The sequence below is a fragment of the Arachis stenosperma genome, chromosome 9 (assembly GCF_014773155.1).
Source record: "Arachis stenosperma cultivar V10309 chromosome 9, arast.V10309.gnm1.PFL2, whole genome shotgun sequence".
Classification (NCBI taxonomy): domain Eukaryota; kingdom Viridiplantae; phylum Streptophyta; class Magnoliopsida; order Fabales; family Fabaceae; genus Arachis; species Arachis stenosperma.
Window position 1 is genome coordinate 72,208,273 of NC_080385.1, and position 19,058 is coordinate 72,227,330.

Genomic DNA, 19,058 nt, shown 5'->3' on the forward strand with positions numbered 1-19,058 from the left:
GGTGATGAAATCTAGGTGCTGAAGAAGGGACACGTCATCCATAGAAAGCACACCGTAAGGGGCAATTTGCTGGTTGACAAACTCGACAGCATCAAAATCCGGGGCATCCAAGTTAAAGGGCTTTGTTGTTTTCTGCTTTTTCGAGGAAGGAGCACCAGAAGCAGTAGTAGAAGTTTGTGGAGGATCTACTAGACGAACCCGAGGAGTAGGGATCACCCTCCTCGGCCCAGGGGAACTCGGTACGGGCGGTTTCATGGTGGTTTGAGAAGATCCCTCCCCAGCCACTTTGACCGATATGTTTTGTGCAGTGGCTGCCTTCCTGGCTTTTTTCAAAGCCTTCATGGAGTCATTATTTTTTGACATTTCTGAAAAACAGAAAAGACAGAATCAACAAACAAAATTCATTGATCACAGGGGTAAAATAGAATAAAATAACACGTCAGTCAATACCCAACACTTTTCGGACCAAAGATGGGTCCCCCTGAAATTTATTAGTATCCAGATGCGGAGGCTCCCCCCAAATATCCTCCAATACACTTGATGAGCGGATAATTTATACGCTTTTTGGCATTGTTTTTAGGTAGTTTTTAGTAAGTTCAAGCTACTTTTAAGGATGTTTTCACTAGTTTTTATGTTAAATTCACATTTCTGGACTTTACTATGAGTTTGTGTGTTTTTCTGTGATTTCAGGTAAATTCTGGCTGAAATTGAGGGATTTGAGCAAAACTCTGAAAAAGGCTGACAAAAGGACTGCTGATGCTGTTGGAATCTGACCTCCCTGCACTCAAAATGGCGCGCTCTCAACGGCGTTGGAAAGTAGACATCCAGAGCTTTCCAGCAATATATAATAGTCCATACTTTATTTGGAAATTGACGACGTAACTTGGCGATGAACGCCAAGTACATGCTGCTGTCTGGAGTTAAACGCCAGAAAAACGTCATGATCCGGAGTTGAACGCCCAAAACACGTCATAACTTGGAGTTCAACTCCAAGAAAAGCCTCAGCTCGTGGATAGATCAAGCTCAGCCCAAACATACACCAAGTGGTCCCCGGAAGTAGATTTATGCATCAATTACTTACTCATGTAAACTGTTCATACCCTGACCGAGCTCTCCTAACTCGGCTAATCCACAGAAGGTCCGACCTCGTCCCAAAGGCCCACGCCTGAGGTCGGACCTCGGACCAACAAAGGAAAAGGCCCATCAAAAGGAGCGAAGCCCAAAACCTAAAGGCCGAAAAGGCCTAGGAAAGGCGGTTCCACAGAGATAAAGATAAAACTCCCAAAAGATAAGATAAGATAAGAATATCTTATCCAGGGATGATCACGACCAACTACTATAAATACACTGGAGCACCCAGGTATAACTCATACTCTAATTCTACTCGATATCTGCTTGGACCCATGCTAACTTAAGCATCGGAGTGTCATTGCAGGTACATCCCCCCGCCGTTCAGCACACCAAGCTCGGGTCACAGACCCCTACCTCGGACCTTGCCTGAACGACCGAGCTACACGTTTCAGGTAACCCTCGGAACATTGGCGCCGTTGCCGGGGACCCTGGAAGTCATCCCTTTGCATGGCGGACGACCCTCCCAACAATAACCACGCTACGTCAGAACAAGAAGAGGAAGTTGACACCGGAGAACGGCCGGACAGCCCTCTATCACCACGCACTCAGGGGGAAACAAACAGAATCGCCCATAGACATCACCCCCAGACAAAGATCCACAAAATCCCGAAAAAGAAAAGAGTTCGGAGATTCTGGAAACAGTTCGGGCACAACAAAACCGGCTGAAACAACTCGAAGAGAACATAAAAAAGCAGAAGGAAACTGAACAAGATCTGAGAAGGGAGGCTCGCAAGCGCAGAGAATTAGAAGAAAAACTGCGGAGAATAGAGGCCAACCTGAAAGACCGGACGGAACGCGGCACCACCCCCGAAAACAATCATGACCCCTTCACACAAGAGATCATGAAGGAGAAAGTACCGCGAAACTTCAAACCACCAGATATGGACCTCTACGACGGCACCACCGATCCAAGTCACCACCTCAGCAACTTTAGAAGCAGAATGTACCTCGTCGACGCCTCCGACGCAATTCGGTGCAAAGCCTTCCCCACCACTCTCACCAAGTCAGCCATGAAGTGGTTCGACAACCTACCACCAGGGTCAATCTCCAGCTTTGAGGACCTGACCAAAAAATTCTTAACAAGGTTCTCTATTCAAAGGGACAAGGCAAAACATGCCCCCAGTCTACTCGGGATCAAACAAGGCAACCAAGAAACCCTCCGAGAATACATGGAGCGATTCAACAAAGCCTGCCTGGACATACAACACTTGCCCACTGAAGCAGCCATCATGGGACTAGCAAACGGCCTAAAAGAAGGACCGTTTAGCCAATCCCTATCCAAACGATACCCAACCTCCTTATACGAGGTGCAAGAGCGGGCAGAAAAATATATCAACATGGAGGAAACCTCCCAGCTAAGAGACTCTTCCAGGAAGGAGTCAACCCACTCATTCCGAGATCGAGATCGGGAACAGAAAAAGAAAGAAGAACCCAGCTCGGACAGGCCACGGAAGTACCACAGCTACACCCCCCTCCGAGTTTCTCTGGTGGATGTCTACAGAGAAGTGTGCCACACCGAAAAGATCCCACCACCCAGGCCTCTGAAGCATAAAAGGGCAGGAAGAGATCGGTCCGAGTACTGCGAATATCACAGACTCTACGGCCATCCTACTAACGACTGCCACGACCTAAAAAATGTTATAGAAAAGTTAGCCAGAGAAGGAAAACTCGACAGATACATAGCAGAGAAAGGAGAAGAGACCAGGAAGAGAAGGAGAGGAGATAACGAAGATCGGGACGAACAAACCCCACGAACCCCTGAAAGGCACATACACATGATAAATGGAGGTTTCGCAGGCGGAGGAACATCCAGATCCTCACGAAAAAGACACCTCAAAGAAGTCTACCATGTCCGAGAAGACGGTCCCTTGCCCGAGTTACCTACTATCTCGTTTACCCGAAAAGACGCTCTTGGAATAATACCCGGGCACGACGATCCTATGGTGATCACCATCATCCTAGCCAATGCCAACTTACATCGAACCCTGATCGATCAAGGAAGCTCAGCAGATATCCTATTCAAAGCGGCCTTCGACAAGCTCGGACTTGAAGAAAAAGAGCTGAAAGCCTACCCCACCGACCTGTTTGGACTAGGAGATACCCCGATCCGTCCCTTGGGATACATCTCGTTACACACTACCTTTGGAAAGGGCGAGCAAACCAAAACAGTAAACATCGACTACATTGTAGTCGACGTCACTTCAGCATACAATGCCCTCATCGGACGACCAACCCTAAACAGACTAGCAGCTATAGTCTCGACCCCACACCTCTGCATGAAGTTCCCTACCGCAAAGGGAATCGCTACCCTAAAAGGCGACCAAAAACTAGCCCGGCGATGCTACAACGAAAGTCTGAGCCTAAAAGGGAAAGAGGTCAACACAATAGAACTCGGGCGAGTTCAAACCCGAGAAGATCTTCGGCCACAACCAGAAGGGGAAACCGAAAAGATCCAAATCGGGAACACACCCGAAAAAATAACAAACATAGGGGCAAACCTCGAAGCAGGCCTAAAGGAGGAGCTCACAAACCTCTTAAGAGAGAATTCCGACCTCTTCGCCTGGAAAACCTCCGACATGCCAGGCATAAGTCCCGACCTCATGTGCCATAAGCTATCGGTGTACCCGGGATCCCGACCTGTCCAACAAAGACGCAGGAAACTCGGGCCCGAACGCATACAGGCAATAGAGGAACAAGTACAGGCACTACTAGATGCAGGGTTCATTAGGGAGGCAAAATACCCCCTATGGCTAGCAAACGTGGTTCTGGTAAAAAAGCCCAATGGAAAATGGAGGATGTGCGTCGACTACACAGATCTCAACAAAGCCTGTCCCAAAGACCCATATCCACTACCAAACATCGACGCCTTAGTCGATGCAGCTTCGGGCTACAGATACCTCCCCTTCATGGATGCATACTCGGGATACAATCAAATCCCGATGTACGGACCCGATCAAGAAAAAACCTCGTTCATAACCCCAAAGGCGAACTACTGCTATGTAGTAATGCCCTTCGGGCTGAAGAACGCAGGGGCAACCTACCAGAGGCTAATGAACAAAGTGTTTTCAGAACACATCGGGCTACAGCTAGAGGTGTACGTCGATGACATGCTGGTAAAGACACAGGAAGACAGAAACTTGGTGGCCGACCTCACCAGTATCTTCGACACTCTCAGGAAACACAACATGAGACTTAACCCGACAAAGTGCACCTTCGCCGCAGAAGCCGGAAAGTTCTTAGGTTTCATGCTAACTCAAAGAGGCATCGAAGCAAACCCGGACAAATGCCAAGCAATACTCAATATGAAAAGCCCGACGTGTGTCAAAGAAGTACAACAACTGAATGGGAGGCTAGCCGCCCTATCAAGATTCTTGGCAGGATCAGCGATAAGATCACTACCTCTCTACTCACTCCTAAAGAAAGGGAAACCCTTCTCATGGACCCCGGAGTGCGAAAAGGCCTTCCAAGAATTCAAGGAGTTCCTCGGGCAGCCACCAATCCTGACCCGACCTCTAAAGGGGGAAGAGCTCGTACTATACCTCTCGGTCGGACATCGGGCGGTCGCTTCGGCACTAATACGAGAGAATAACCAGGGGCAACACCCCATATACTTCGTAAGCAAGGCGCTACAAGGGGCCGAATTAAACTATCAGAAAATAGAGAAATTCGCCTACGCACTAGTGTACACAGCTCGAAGGCTCCGTCCCTACTTTCAAGCCCACACCATCAAAGTCCGGACAAACCAACCCATGAGACACATCCTACAAAAGACAGACATGGCAGGACGAATCCTACAATGGGCGGTGGAACTGTCCGAGTTCGACCTCCACTATGAAGCCCGGACTGCTATAAAGTCTCAATATCTAGCCGACTTCGTCGCAGAATACACTGAGACCCCGGGAACCCCACTCTCATGGAATCTGTACGTCGACGGGTCCTCAAACAAAACAGGAAGCGGAGCCGGTGTTATACTCGAAAGCGATCAAGGAACACGGATAGAGCTATCCCTAAAATTCGAGTTCCAGGCTTCGAACAACCAAGCCGAATACGAGGCCCTACTAGCAGGACTAAAGCTAGCCGAGGAGGTCGGAGTCAAGAGAATCACGATCTTCAGCGACTCCCAGGTCGTCACATCACAAGTAAATGGAAGCTACCAGGCCAAAGACCCTACTATGAAAAAATACCTGGACCAAACACAGGCGCAATTACGACAATTCCCGGAGATACAAATCCGGCACATACCTCGGGAGCAAAACGCCCGGGCAGACGCCCTCTCAAAGCTTGCTAGCACCAAGCCCGGAGGGAACAACAGAAGTCTCCTCCAAGAAACTCTACAATCTCCCTCCGTGTTAAGGGAGGAAGAAATACTAAATATATCCGACCAACAACAAGGATGGATGACCCCCATACTCAACTACCTGAAGTCGGGAACTCTCCCCGCCGAAAGAAGAGAAGCTAAAAGGCTTACAAAAGACGCCCAGAATTATACGCTAATCCACGACGTATTATACAGAAGAGGATTCTCAAACCCCCTCCTGAGGTGCGTCCCGACCTCAGAAGCAAAAAGTGTCCTCGAAGAAGTCCACGAAGGTATGTGTGGGAACCATCTCGGAGCTCGGGCCCTATCCAAGAAAATAGTCAGGGCCGGGTTCTACTGGCCGACCTTGCAAAGAGACGCAGCGGAGTTTGTGAAAATATGCCCCCCCTGCCAAAAACATGCCAATTTTCACAAAGCGCCACCCGAAGACCTCATAAGCGTCACGGCACCATGGCCCTTCGCAAAGTGGGGACTCGACCTACTCGGCCCGTTCCCACAAGGACCGGGGCAGGTCAAATACCTCATAGTAGGGGTCGACTACTTCACAAAGTGGATCGAGGCTGAACCCTTAGCCACTATTACGGCTCAGAAAAGCCGTAAATTCCTATACAAAAACATTGTCACGAGGTTCGGAGTCCCCTACTCCATCACAACAGACAATGGAACACAGTTCACAGACACAAGTTTTCAGAACTTGGTGGCCGAGCTAAAAATCAAACAGCAGTTCACATCGGTCGAGCACCCACAAGCCAATGGACAAGCAGAGGCTGCAAATAAAGTCATCCTGGCCGGATTAAAACGAAGACTCCAAGAAGCCAAAGGAGCATGGGCTGACGAACTCCCCCAGGTATTATGGGCATATCGGACAACCCCGCACTCTACAACGGGAGAATCCCCATTCCGACTAGCTTACGGAATGGAGGCAATGATTCCCGTCGAAATAGACGAAGGATCACCCAGAGCCATCTTCTACAATGAAGGAGGGAACCCTCAGGCACAAAGGGAAGAACTCGACCTCCTCCCCGAGGTCCGAGAAAGAGCCCGAATCAGAGAAGAAGCCTTAAAGCGGCGAACGGCCCTCAGATACAACCAAAAGGTAATAAAGCGAAGCTTCTCCACTCACGACCTGATTTTAATCCGAAATGACATCGGAACACAAAAGTCGGGAGAAGGAAAGCTAGCCGCAAATTGGAAAGGGCCCTACAAGGTAACAGAAGTCTTAGGGACAGGCTACTACAAGATATCCGACTTAGAAGGCAATGAGCTGCCCAGAGCCTGGCACGCCTGTAACTTAAGACGGTACTACAGCTAGAAAAACTTAACCCGAGGTGTACTCTTTTTCCCCACGAGGGTTTTTTAATGAGACACCCGGTTAAGTAAGACACCCAACCTAGTCAAAAGGGTAAACACCTTGTAAATATTCTTCTTTTTTAATACTAATCAAATTTCTTTATTTTCTCTTCCTCATGATGAAGCATATCCTAAAAAAGTACCCCACCAAGGCGCATTAATTTATGCTCGGCAAAACGCAAAAAATCATTTGCCAAAAGACCATACAAGGTCGGCAAAGATAAAGCGACGAGGTTCAAATTAATGTGAGAAGTTATAAAAGTAACTCTGAAATGGCTCGAAAAAGCCAAGTAGAAAAGAAGTTACGAAAATAACTTAAAAAGGCCGACCAAACGACGAAGTCGGACCTGACTAAAGGAGGTACTCAAGGATCCCGATGTCCGAGAATAAGCTCGGACCCAAGAAAGAAGCCTTAAAACGGCAAGAACCAGGACTTCGAGAAAACGCTAGCTAAAAAGTTGTTACCCGAAAACAACTAAAAAGCACAAAAGCGAAAACGAGAAGTCAAAACGCTAGCTAAAAAGTTGTTACCCGAAAACAACTAAAAAGCACAAAAGCGAAAACGAGAAGTCAAAACGCTAGCTAAAAAGTTGTTACCCGAAAACAACTAAAAAGCACAAAAGCGAAAACGAGAAGTCAAAACGCTAGCTAAAAAGTTGTTACCCGAAAACAACTAAAAAGCACAAAAGCGAAAACGAGAAGTCAAAACGCTAGCTAAAAAGTTGTTACCCGAAAACAACTAAAAAGCACAAAAGCGAAAACGAGAAGTCAAAACGCTAGCTAAAAAAGTTGTTACCCGAAAACAACTAAAAAGCACAAAAGCGAAAACGAGAAGTCAAAACGCTAGCTAAAAAAGTTGTTACCCAAAAACAACTAAGAAAGCATAAAAAGCGGAACGAAAAGTCAAAACGCAAAGCACGGCATAATAAAGCTACAGAGTAGCTAAAATAACAAAAAACGGTGTCCAAAGTGTTTGCAGAAAACATCCAAAAAACAAAAAGCCCACAGGCCGGGCAAAAAAGCCAAAAATAAAGAAACTACAGAGGATCAAGGACCTTCCCGGTCTCCACATCAACAGAAGGCTCCGGAGGGACCATCGAAATCGGGACTGCAGGGACAGCACCATCACCCCGGCTTGGAACCTCCACACCAGATCCATCCTTAGCCAAAGGTGAAGTCGGGTTCACAACCGGAACCTCGGGATCGGACGCTGGAGCCTGGGGATCGGACACCGGAACCTCATCCTCGGCAGGAGCAGGAACAATCTTTCCCTCCACAACCATGTTATCAGTACTAAATAGGCTCAAATCCAGATCAGGAGCAAGAACCCGGACTTGATCCCTCAAATTCACAAACATAGCATCCATGCCCTTGGCCACATTATCCTCCAGCTCATAAAAATCATCCCGAGCAGACTGCAACTTCTCCTTCGTCTCCAAAAGCTCAGCATACAGCTTAGTATAGTTCTCCGTCGCCACCCTCGCCATCTCCTCAGACGTCTTCGCCGCCGCCACAGCCGCGGTAGCCCTAGTCTTCTCTTCCTCCAAAGACTCCTCCAGCTCAGTAATCCTAGCGTCCTTCAGCTGACTAATCTTATCAAGCTCGGACCGTGCCTTCTCAAGTCGGGAGCTGGTCGCCCCGAGGGGGGCTTTCTTGAACTCCCGAGCAATGGCGGCATGAAGACTAGCCATGCGAACACAGCTCCGTGCCATATACTGAAAGTGATGCTCCATGGACGCATCATCAGTAGAAATAAAAGTCTCGGGGAGAATGTGCTGCTCAATCCAACCAAGAGCGTCAAAATCCTTGTCGTTGAAACCGGCAAGCTCTCGGGAGGTCTTCTGTTTCTTGGGGGGAGGACCCGAGGTCGACGACGGAGAAAGGTGGCCGGGTCCGGAGGTCGGAGGATCTTGAGTTATAGCTCGGAATTGAGGGGTAGGAATGGTCTTCGACCGAGTCTGAACACCTATGGTAGTCTTCTGCGGAGAAGATCGGGCAGAGGCCTCAGCCTCAATATTCCGAGCTGCGGCCGACTTCTTCGACCGACGAAGAAACTTCATAGAATCAGCTGAGAAGACATCTCTGCAGAAACGGAAGAAAGAGATTATCACAGACAGAAAAACCAAAACGAAGCCAAAATACGAAAATGAAATCTCAAAAAGAGGTCGGGAACTACCTAACTCGGAACGGAGAAGGCTTGGATCTCCCAACATTTTCTTCGTATCCAAGTAAGGCGCCCGACCCCATAAACTGCTCAATACACCGACAAAAGCCTGTTCCACCTCATCTAGACTCTCGAAAGTATACTTAACCGACACTACATTCTCTTGCCAACAAAGAGGAAAAGAAGGCTCCCCACTCTCATCTAAGAAGAAAGGTCGGACACCTCCAACAGCCCGGACTTTGAAATAGTAGTTCTTGAAATCGTGAAACGACTCATCATACAAAGTGCAGAATTTCCTACCCTGGTTAGCCCTAAAAGAAACCCAGGACACCTTCCCAGCACCCGACCCCGGTTTCGTCAACACAAACAGATAAGAAAAAAGAGAAACAGAAGGGGAGACACCCAAAATCTGACACAAAAGTTGGAATAGCTTTAAAAAAGCCCAAGAATTCGGATGGAGTTGCGTAGGGGCAAGATTACAAGACCAAAGGACCTCGGACTCCAAGTCGGTGAAAGGAAGTCGGACACCCAGCTTAGAGAAAAAACAATCATAAGCATAAAAGAAAAGCTTCTCAGAACTCCCTAAAGGCGGGAAACACACCCTCTCCTCGGACTCCGGGGCTACTAGCTCATAATCCCGCTCAGACTCCCTGTTCTCGCAAATATTACACTCCCTACGGAACCTAGCTAGATACTCAGAGTCTACAACGGAAGGAACCCTTAGAGGGACGGGATCTACCCAACCAAGACCACTCGGAACCTTGGTCGACATTGCTTGAAACACCTTTCGAGACATAAAAAAATCTTGCCTACAAAGAAGAACACAACAACAAGCCAAAAATCACACAAGGGCAGAAAAAACCCATTTCAGCGAAAGCAAAAAAAGCAAGATTCTTTTCGAAAGAAAATGCAGAAACCCGAATAAAAAGGTAATCGGAGAAAAGAGCCCCCACACACACATACAAACAAACAGTGGCGACGCCTCTTTTCGGGGCAACCCTAGCATAGAAGAAAAGAAACAGAAGCATATGTACAACAGCAAAAGTAAAGACGAAAACAAAACCTGGAAGAGAGGAAGAAAACGACGAGCTCCGACGCAAGGAGAGCGAGAACGGCGGCGCAAAAAGAAACTCCGAAAAAGGCGCACAAAAAGAAACGGAGAAAAAGAACAGAGAGATGATGAAGGTGCTCGGAAGAGGGGTGGTGAAAAAACTCAGAAAAAGGGAAACGAATAAACAAGAAAACGAGGAAAGGGGCAAATATATAATGCCTTCACAGAGCCCGCACGGAAATCAAGGAAGAAACGGTAACAAGCAATAAATGCTGAAACGACGTTTTCAAATTTCGAAAATACTATGCCCGAGCTCGACCTCTCAAAAGGACGAACTCGGGCAGGGGCACTGTTCATACCCTGACCGAGCTCTCCTAACTCGGCTAATCCACAGAAGGTCCGACCTCGTCCCAAAGGCCCACGCCTGAGGTCGGACCTCGGACCAACAAAGGAAAAGGCCCATCAAAAGGAGCGAAGCCCAAAACCTAAAGGCCGAAAAGGCCTAGGAAAGGCGGTTCCACAGAGATAAAGATAAAACTCCCAAAAGATAAGATAAGATAAGAATATCTTATCCAGGGATGATCACGACCAACTACTATAAATACACTGGAGCACCCAGGTATAACTCATACTCTAATTCTACTCGATATCTGCTTGGACCCATGCTAACTTAAGCATCGGAGTGTCATTGCAGGTACATCCCCCCGCCGTTCAGCACACCAAGCTCGGGTCACAGACCCCTACCTCGGACCTTGCCTGAACGACCGAGCTACACGTTTCAGGTAACCCTCGGAACATAAACCTTAGGAGCTAGTTTATTATAAATAGAACATTTAACTAATGTATTAGATATCTCTTGACCATTCGGTCTTTTGATCACCTTCATGGGGGGCTGGCCATTTGGCCATGCCTGAACCTTTTACTTATGTATTTTCAACAGTGGATTTTCTGCACACCATAGATTAAGGGTGTGGAGCTCTGCTGTACCTCAAGTTTCAATACAATTACTATTACTTTTTATTCAATTCTCTTTTATTCTTATTCCAAGATATACGTTGCACTTAACTTTGATGAATGTGATGATCCGTGACACTCATCATCATTCTCACCTATGAACGTGCATGATTGACAACCACTTCCGTTCTACCTTAGGCCGGGCGCATATCTCTTAGATTCCCCAACAGAATCTTCGTGGTATAAGCTAGATAGATGGCGGCATTCATGGGGATCCGAAAAGTCTAACCTTGTCTGTGGTATTCCGAGTAGGATTCCGGTATTGAATGACTGTGACGAGCTTCAAACTCCTGAAGGCTGGGCGTTAGTGACAGACGCAAAAGAATCAATGGATTCTATTCCAACCTGATTGAGAACCGACAGATGATTAGCCGTGCTGTGACAGAGCATTTGGACCATTTTCACTGAGAGGATAGGATGTAGCTATCAACCAAGGGTGATGCCTCCAGACGATCAGCCGTGCAGTGACAGCGCATAGGACCATTTTCCCGAGAGGATTGAAAGTAGTCATTGATGATGGTGATGCCCTACATACAGCTTGCCATGGAAAGGAGTAAGAAGGATTGGAAGAGCGAGTAGTGAAGTAGAGTTTCAAGAGGAGCACAGCATCTCCATACGCCTATCTGAAATTCCCACTCTTGAATTACATAAGTATCTCTATCCCTTTTATTTTCTTTTTATTATTGATTTTTGAAAACCAAAACTATTTAATCTGCCTAACTGAGATTTACAAGGTGACCATAGCTTGCTTCATACCAACAATCTCTGTGGGATCGACCCTTACTCGCGTAAGGTTTATTACTTGGACGACCCAGTACACTTGCTGGTTAGTTGAACGGAGTTGTGAATTCAAATAAAGCCAATTATTAAATTTCATACAAGTACAAAGAGCATGTGATCACAATTTCGTCCACCAAGTTTTTGGCGCCATTGCCGGGGATTGTTCGAGTATGGACAACTGACGGTTCATCTTGTTGCTCAGATTAGGTAATTTTCTTTTCAAAAATCTTTTTCAAAATTTTTCTATTATTTTCATTTTTCTAAAGTATATTTTCGAAAAAAATAATAAAGATCCAAAAAAATTAATAAAATCATAAAAATCAAAAATATTTTGTGTTCTTGTTTGAGTCTTGAGTCAATTTTTAAGTTTGGTGTCAATTGCATGCTTTAAAAATTTTTCTTGCATTTTTTTCGAAAATTCCATGCATTCATAGTGTTATTCATGATCTTCAAGTTGTTCTTGGTAAGTCTTCTTGTTTGATCTTGATATTTTCTTGTCTTATGTCTTTTCTTGTTTTTCATGTGCATCTTTGCATTCATATTTTCCATACATTAAAGATTTCTAAGCTTGGTGTCTTGCATGTTTTCTTTGCATTAAAAGTTTTTCAAAAATATGTTATTCATGTTCATCATGATCTTCAAAGTGTTCTTGGTGTTCATCTTGACATTCATAGCATTCTTGCATGCATTCATTGTTTTGATCTAAAAATTTCATGCATTGAGTATTTTTGTTGTTTTTCTCTCTCATAATTAAAAATTCAAAAATAAAAAAAAAATCTTTTCCTTATTTCCCTCCAAATTTTTGAAATTTTGGGTTGACTTGGTCAAAAATTTTTAAAATTAGTTGTTTCTTACAAGTCAAGTCAAAATTTCAATTTTAAAAATCTTATCTTTTCAAAATCTTTTTTCAAAAATTATATCTTTTTAATTTTTTTTCTATTTTTCGAAAAACTTCAAAAATCTTTTTCAAATTATTTTCAAAATCTTTTTCTTATCTTTATATCATATTTTCAAAAATATGCTAACAATTAATGTGATTGATTAAAAAATTTGAAGTTTGTTACTTTCTTGTTAAGAAAGGTTCAATCTTTAAGTTCTAGAATCTTATCTTGTAGTTTCTTGTTAGTCAAGTCATTTTAAAAATTAGATCTTTTTATCTTTTATCTTATCTTTTCCAAAAATTTTATCTCTTTTTCAAAATTTGATTTCAAAATATCTTATCTAACTTTTTATCTTCTTATCTTTTTCAAATTTGATTTCAAATCTTTTTCAATCAACTAACTAACTTTTTGTTTGTTTCTTATCTTTTTCAAAACCACCTAACTACTTTTCCCTCTCTAATTTTCGAAAACATCTCACCCCTTTTTCAAAAGTTCTTTTTAATTAACTAATTGTTTCATGTTTTAAAATTTTAATTACATTTTATTTTCTAATTTTCGAAAATTACTAACCTCTTTTTCAACATTATTTTCGAAATTTCCCTTCTCTTTTCTTCTTCTATTTAATTATTTAATTACTAACACTTCTCTTCACCTCTCTTCATCCAAAAATCTGAATCCATCCTTCTTCATTCTTCTCCCCTTTCTTCTTCTACTAACATAAAGGAATCTCTATACAGTGACATAGAGGATTCCTCTTCTTTTCTTGTTTTCTCCTCTTTCATATGAGCAGGAACAAGGATAAAGGCACTCTTGTTGAAATTGATCCAGAACCTGAAAGGACTCTGAAAAGGAAATTAAGAGAAGCTAAATTAAATTATTCTAAAGGTAACCTTTCAGAAATTTTCGAACAAGAGAAGGAGATGGCAGCCGAAAATAATAATAATGCAAGGAGAATGCCTGGTGACTTCACAAAGCCAACATCCAAATTTGATGGAAGAAGCATCTCCATTCCTGCCATTGGAGCCAACAACTTTGAGCTGAAACCTCAGCTAGTTGCATTAATGCAACAAAATTGCAAGTTTTATGGACTTCCATCTGAAGATCTCTATCAGTTTTTAACTGAGTTCTTGCAGATCTGTGAGACTGTAAAGACGAATGGAGTTGATCCTGAAGTCTACAAACTCATGCTTTTCCCTTTTGCTGTAAGAGACAGAGCTAGAATATGGTTGGATTCACAACCTAAGGATAGTCTGGACTCCTAGGATAAGCTGGTCACAGCCTTCTTGGATAAATTCTTTCCTCCTTAAAAGCTGAGCAAGCTGAGAGTGGATGTTCAACCCTTCAAACAAAAAGATGGTGAATCCCTCTATGAAGCTTGGGAAAGATACAAGCAGCTGACCAAAAGGTGTCCATCTGACATGTTTTCAGAATGGACCATATTAGATATATTCTATTATGGTCTATCTGAATTTTCGAAAATGTCATTGGACCATTCTGCAGGTAGATCTATTTACCTAAAGAAAACGCCTGAAGAGGCTCAAGAACTCATTGACATGGTTGCAAACAACCAATTCATGTACACTTCTGAGAGGAATTCTGTGAATAATGGGATACCTCAGAAGAAAGGAGTTCTTGAAATTGATGCTCTGAATGCCATATTGGCTCAGAACAAAGTGTTGACTCAACAGGTCAACATGATCTCTCAAAATCTGAATGGATGGCAACATGCATCCAACAGTAGAGAGGCAGCTTCTGAAGAAGCTTATGATCCTGAGAACCCTGCCATGGCAGAGGTTAATTACATGGGTGAACCCTATGGAAACACCTATAACTCATCATGGAGAAATCATCCAAATTTCTCATGGAAGGATCAACAAAAGCCTCAACAAGGCTTTAACAATGGTGGACGCAATAGGCTGGGCAATAGCAAGCCATATCCATCATCTTCTCAGCAACAGACAGAGAATTCTGAACAAAACACTTCCAATTTAGCCAATATAGTCTCTGATCTGTCAAAGGCCACTTTCAGTTTCATGAATGAAACAAGATCCTCCATTAGAAATTTGGAGGCACAAGTGGGCCAGCTGAGTAAGAAAGTCATTGAAACTCCTTCCAGAATTCTCCCAAGTAATATAGAAGAGAATCCAAAAGGAGAGTGCAAGGTGATGAGCGGATAATTTGTACGCTTTTTGGCATTGTTTTTAGTATGTTTTTAGTATGATCTAGTTAGTTTTTAGTATATTTTTATTAGTTTTTAGTTAAAATTCACTTTTCTGGACTTTACTATGAGTTTGTGTGTTTTTCTGTGATTTCAGGTATTTTCTGGCTGAAATTGAGGGATCTGAGCAAAAATCTGATCCAGAGACTCAAAAGGACTGCAGATGCTGTTGGATTCTGACCTCCCTGCACTCGAAGAGGATTTTCTGGAGCTACAGAAGCCCAATTGGCGCGCTCTCAACGGCGTTGGAAAGTCGACATTCTGGGCTTTCCAGCAATATATGATAGTCCATACTTTGCCCAAGATTTGATGGCCCAAACCGGCGTTCAAAGTCACCTACAGAAATTCCAGCGTTAAACGCCGGAACTGGCACCTAAATGGGAGTTAAACGCCCAAAGTGGCATAAAAGCTGGCCTTTAACTCCAAGAAGAGTCTCTACACGAAAATGCTTCATTGCTCAGCCCAAGCACACACCAAGTGGGCCCGGAAGTGGATTTTTATGTCATTTACTCATCTCTGTACACCCTAGGCTACTAGTTCCCTATATATAGGACCTTTTACCATTGTATTTTTCATCTTTGGACATCTAGTTCTTAGATCATTGGGAGGCTGGCCTCACGGCCATGCCTAGACCCTGTTCTTATGTATTTTCAACGGTGGAGTTTCTACACACCATAGATTAAGGTGTGGAGCTCTGCTGTACCTCGAGTATTAATGCAATTACTATTGTTCTTCTATTCAATTCCGCTTGTTCTTATTCCAAGATATCACTTGTTCTTCAACTTGATGAATGTGATGATCAGTGACACTCATCACCTTTCTCACCTATGAACAAGGTGACTGACAACCATTCTTGTTCTACAAGCATCCGAGGCTTAGTGAATATCTCTTGGATTCTTTAACCGGAATCTTCGTGGTATAGGCAAGAACTGATGGCGGCATTCAAGAGAATCCGGAAGGTCTAACCTTGTCTGTGGTATTCTGAGTAGGATTCAATGATTGAATGACTGTGACGTGCTTCAAACTCCTAGCAGGCGGGGCATTAGTGACAGACGCAAAAGAATCAATGGATTTTATTCCGGCCTGACCGAGAACCGACAGCTGAATTCCGCTATGCTGTGACAGAGCATATGCAATCGTTTTCACTGAGAGGATGGGAGGTAGCCACTGACAATGGTGAAACCCTACACGAGCTTGCCATGGAAAGGAGTAAGAAGGATTGGATGAAGACAGTAGGAAAGCAGAGAGACGGAAGGGAAGGCATATTCATACGCTTATCTGAAGCTCTCACCAATGATATACATAAGTACCTCTATCTTTATCTTTATGCTTTATTCGTTTATCACTATACCCAATTGAGTCTGCCTGACTGAGATTTACAAGGTGACCATAGCTTGCTTCATAGCAACAATCTCCATGGGATCGACCCTTACTCACGTAAGGTATTACTTGGATGACCCAGTGCACTTGCTGGTTAGTTGTGCGAAGTTGTGTTTATGCCATGGTATTGAGCACCAAGTCTTTGGAGCCATTACCGGGAATTATTCGAATATGGACAAAGTAGTGTTCACAATTTCGTGCACCAAGTTTTTGGCGCCGTTGCCGGGGATTGTTTTTGTGTATGAACAACTGACGGTTCATCTTGTTGCTTAGATTAGGTATTATTTTTCTTCAGAGTTCTTAAGAATGAATTCTAGTGTTTCAAGGTGATGTTCTTATCATCACCAAAGCTGATTGATCATCATCAATTTAGCTCTTGAATGCAATGTCTTGCTGAAGCTTGGCTAGCTATGTCTAATTCCTTTAGACTAAAGCTTTAGACTAACATTGCATGATTCCTGGAATTATCATTAAGAATTTTGATACCTTTATTTTCTTCTTCCACTTAATTTTCAAAAAAACCAAAAAAATTATAGAATCATAAAAAAACCAAAAATATTTCTTGTTTAAGTCTAGTGTCTCATTTTAAGTTTGGTGTCAATTGCATGTTTCTGTTCTTCTTGCATCTTTCAAATTTATGCATGTGTCTTCGTTAATCTTCAAGTTGTTCTTGATGATTTCCTTGTTTTGATCTTTGAATTCTATTGACTTGAGTGTTTTGTTATTTCTCATGTGCATTCTCATTTTGTTAGTGTCAATAATATACAAACTGCTAAGTTTGGTGTCTTGCATGCATTGTTATTTGATTCTTGTTGTATTTTGATTATTCCTCATTATTAAAAATCCAAAAATATTTTTAATTTGTGTCTTTTCAAGTCAATAATACAGAGAATTGAAGATTCAGAACATACTACAGAGGAATCACACAGAAAAAGCTGGGCATTCAAAAATGCCCAGTGAAGAAGACAGACTGGCGTTTAAACGCCAGCCAGGGTGCCTGGCTGGGCGTTTAACGCCCAAAAGGGTAGAGTTTTGGGCGTTAAACGCCAGAATGTGCACCATTCTGGGCGTTTAACGCCAGGATGGCACAAGAGGGAAGATTTTGTTTTCAAAATCAAATTTTTTCAAGTTTTCAAAGTTTTTCAAAATCAAATCTTTTTCAAATCAAATCTTTTCAATCAAATGTTTTCAAAATCAATTTCTTTCCTTTTTCAAAGATACTTACTAACAATTAATGATTTGATTGAACATTCCAAGTATGTTGCCTTTTCTGTTGAGAAAGGTTTAATGTTTGAATCATATCTTTTCTTGTTAGGCAAGCCATTAATTTTTAAAATCAAATCTTTCTAAAATGTTTTTCAAATCATATCTTCTCAATTACATCTTTTTAAAACCATAACTTTTCAATCATATCTTTTTAATCACATCTTTTTCAAAATGAGCTTTCAATCAAATTTTTTAATTTCTAATTTCAAAATCTTTTTCAAAAATCACTTTACTTCTTTCCCACTTTTGTTTTCGAAAATCAATTAGTGTTTTTCAAAATGTTTTCAAAATCTTTTACTTGATTTTCGAAAATTACTTCCCTTCTTCTCACATCCTTCTATTCATGGACTAACTATCCCTTAATGCAAAATTCGAACTCCATCTCCTTTGATAAGTTCGAATTTTCCACTTCTGTCTTCTACTCTTCTTTTCCTCTGACACTTCAAGGAATCTCTATACTGTGACATAGAGGATTCCACATTTTCTTGTTCCCTTCTCTTTCTTATGAGCAGGAGCAAAGACAAAAGCATTCTTGTTGAGCCTGATCCTGAACCTGAAAGGACCTTGAAGAGAAAGCTAAGAGAAGCCAAAGCACAACTCTCTTTTAGAGGACCTGACCGAATTCTTCAAAGAAGAAGAATACATGGCAGCCGAAAACAACAACAATGCAAACAATGCAAGGAAGGTGCTGGGTGACTTTACTGCACCTACTCCCGACTTCTATGGGAAGCATCTCTATCCCTGCCATTGGAGCAAACACTTTGAGCTTAAGCCCAATTAGTTTCTCTAATGCAACAGAATTGCAAGTTCCATGGACTTCCACTGGAAGATCCTCATCAGTTTTTAGCTGAGTTCTTGCAAGTCTGTGACACTGTCAAGACTAATGGGGTAGACCCTGAGGTCTATAGACTTATGCTGTTCCCTTTTGCTGTAAGAGACAGAGCTAGAACATGGTTGGATTCTCAACCTAAAGAAAGCCTGGACTCTTGGGAAAAGCTAGTCAATGCCTTCTTGGCAAAATTCTTTCCACCTCAAAAATTGAGTAAGCATAGAGTGGAAGTCCAAACCTTCAGACAGAAGGATGGAGAATCCCTCTATGAAGCTTGGGAAAGATACAAATAATTAATCAGAAAGTGTCCTTCTGACATGCTTTCTGAATGGAGCATCATAGGTATTTTCTATGATGGTCTCTCTGAACTATCCAAGATGTCTCTGGATAGCTCTGCTGGAGGATCTCTTCATTTGAAGAAGACGCCTACAGAAGCTCAAGAGCTGATTGAAATGGTTGCAAATAACCAATTCATGTACACTTCTGAAAGGAATCCTGTGAACAATGGGACAAGTCAGAAGAAAGGAGTTCTTGAGATTGATGCTCTGAATGCCATACTGGCTCAGAACAAGATATTGACTCAACAAGTCAATTTGATTTCTCAAAGTCTGTCTGGAATGCAAAATGCACCAAGCAGTACTAAGGATGCTTCATCTGAAGAAGAAGCCTATGATCC

General features: G+C 43.0%; 1 non-coding gene across 1 annotated transcript; it reads right to left on the bottom strand.

The window, feature by feature from the left end:
- Positions 1–18,597: 18,597 nt before the first annotated feature.
- LOC130953414 (small nucleolar RNA R71) lies at positions 18,598–18,705 on the bottom strand. Its single transcript, XR_009075585.1, has one exon. It is a non-coding gene; the product is annotated as a small nucleolar RNA R71 (small nucleolar RNA).
- Positions 18,706–19,058: the final 353 nt, after the last annotated feature.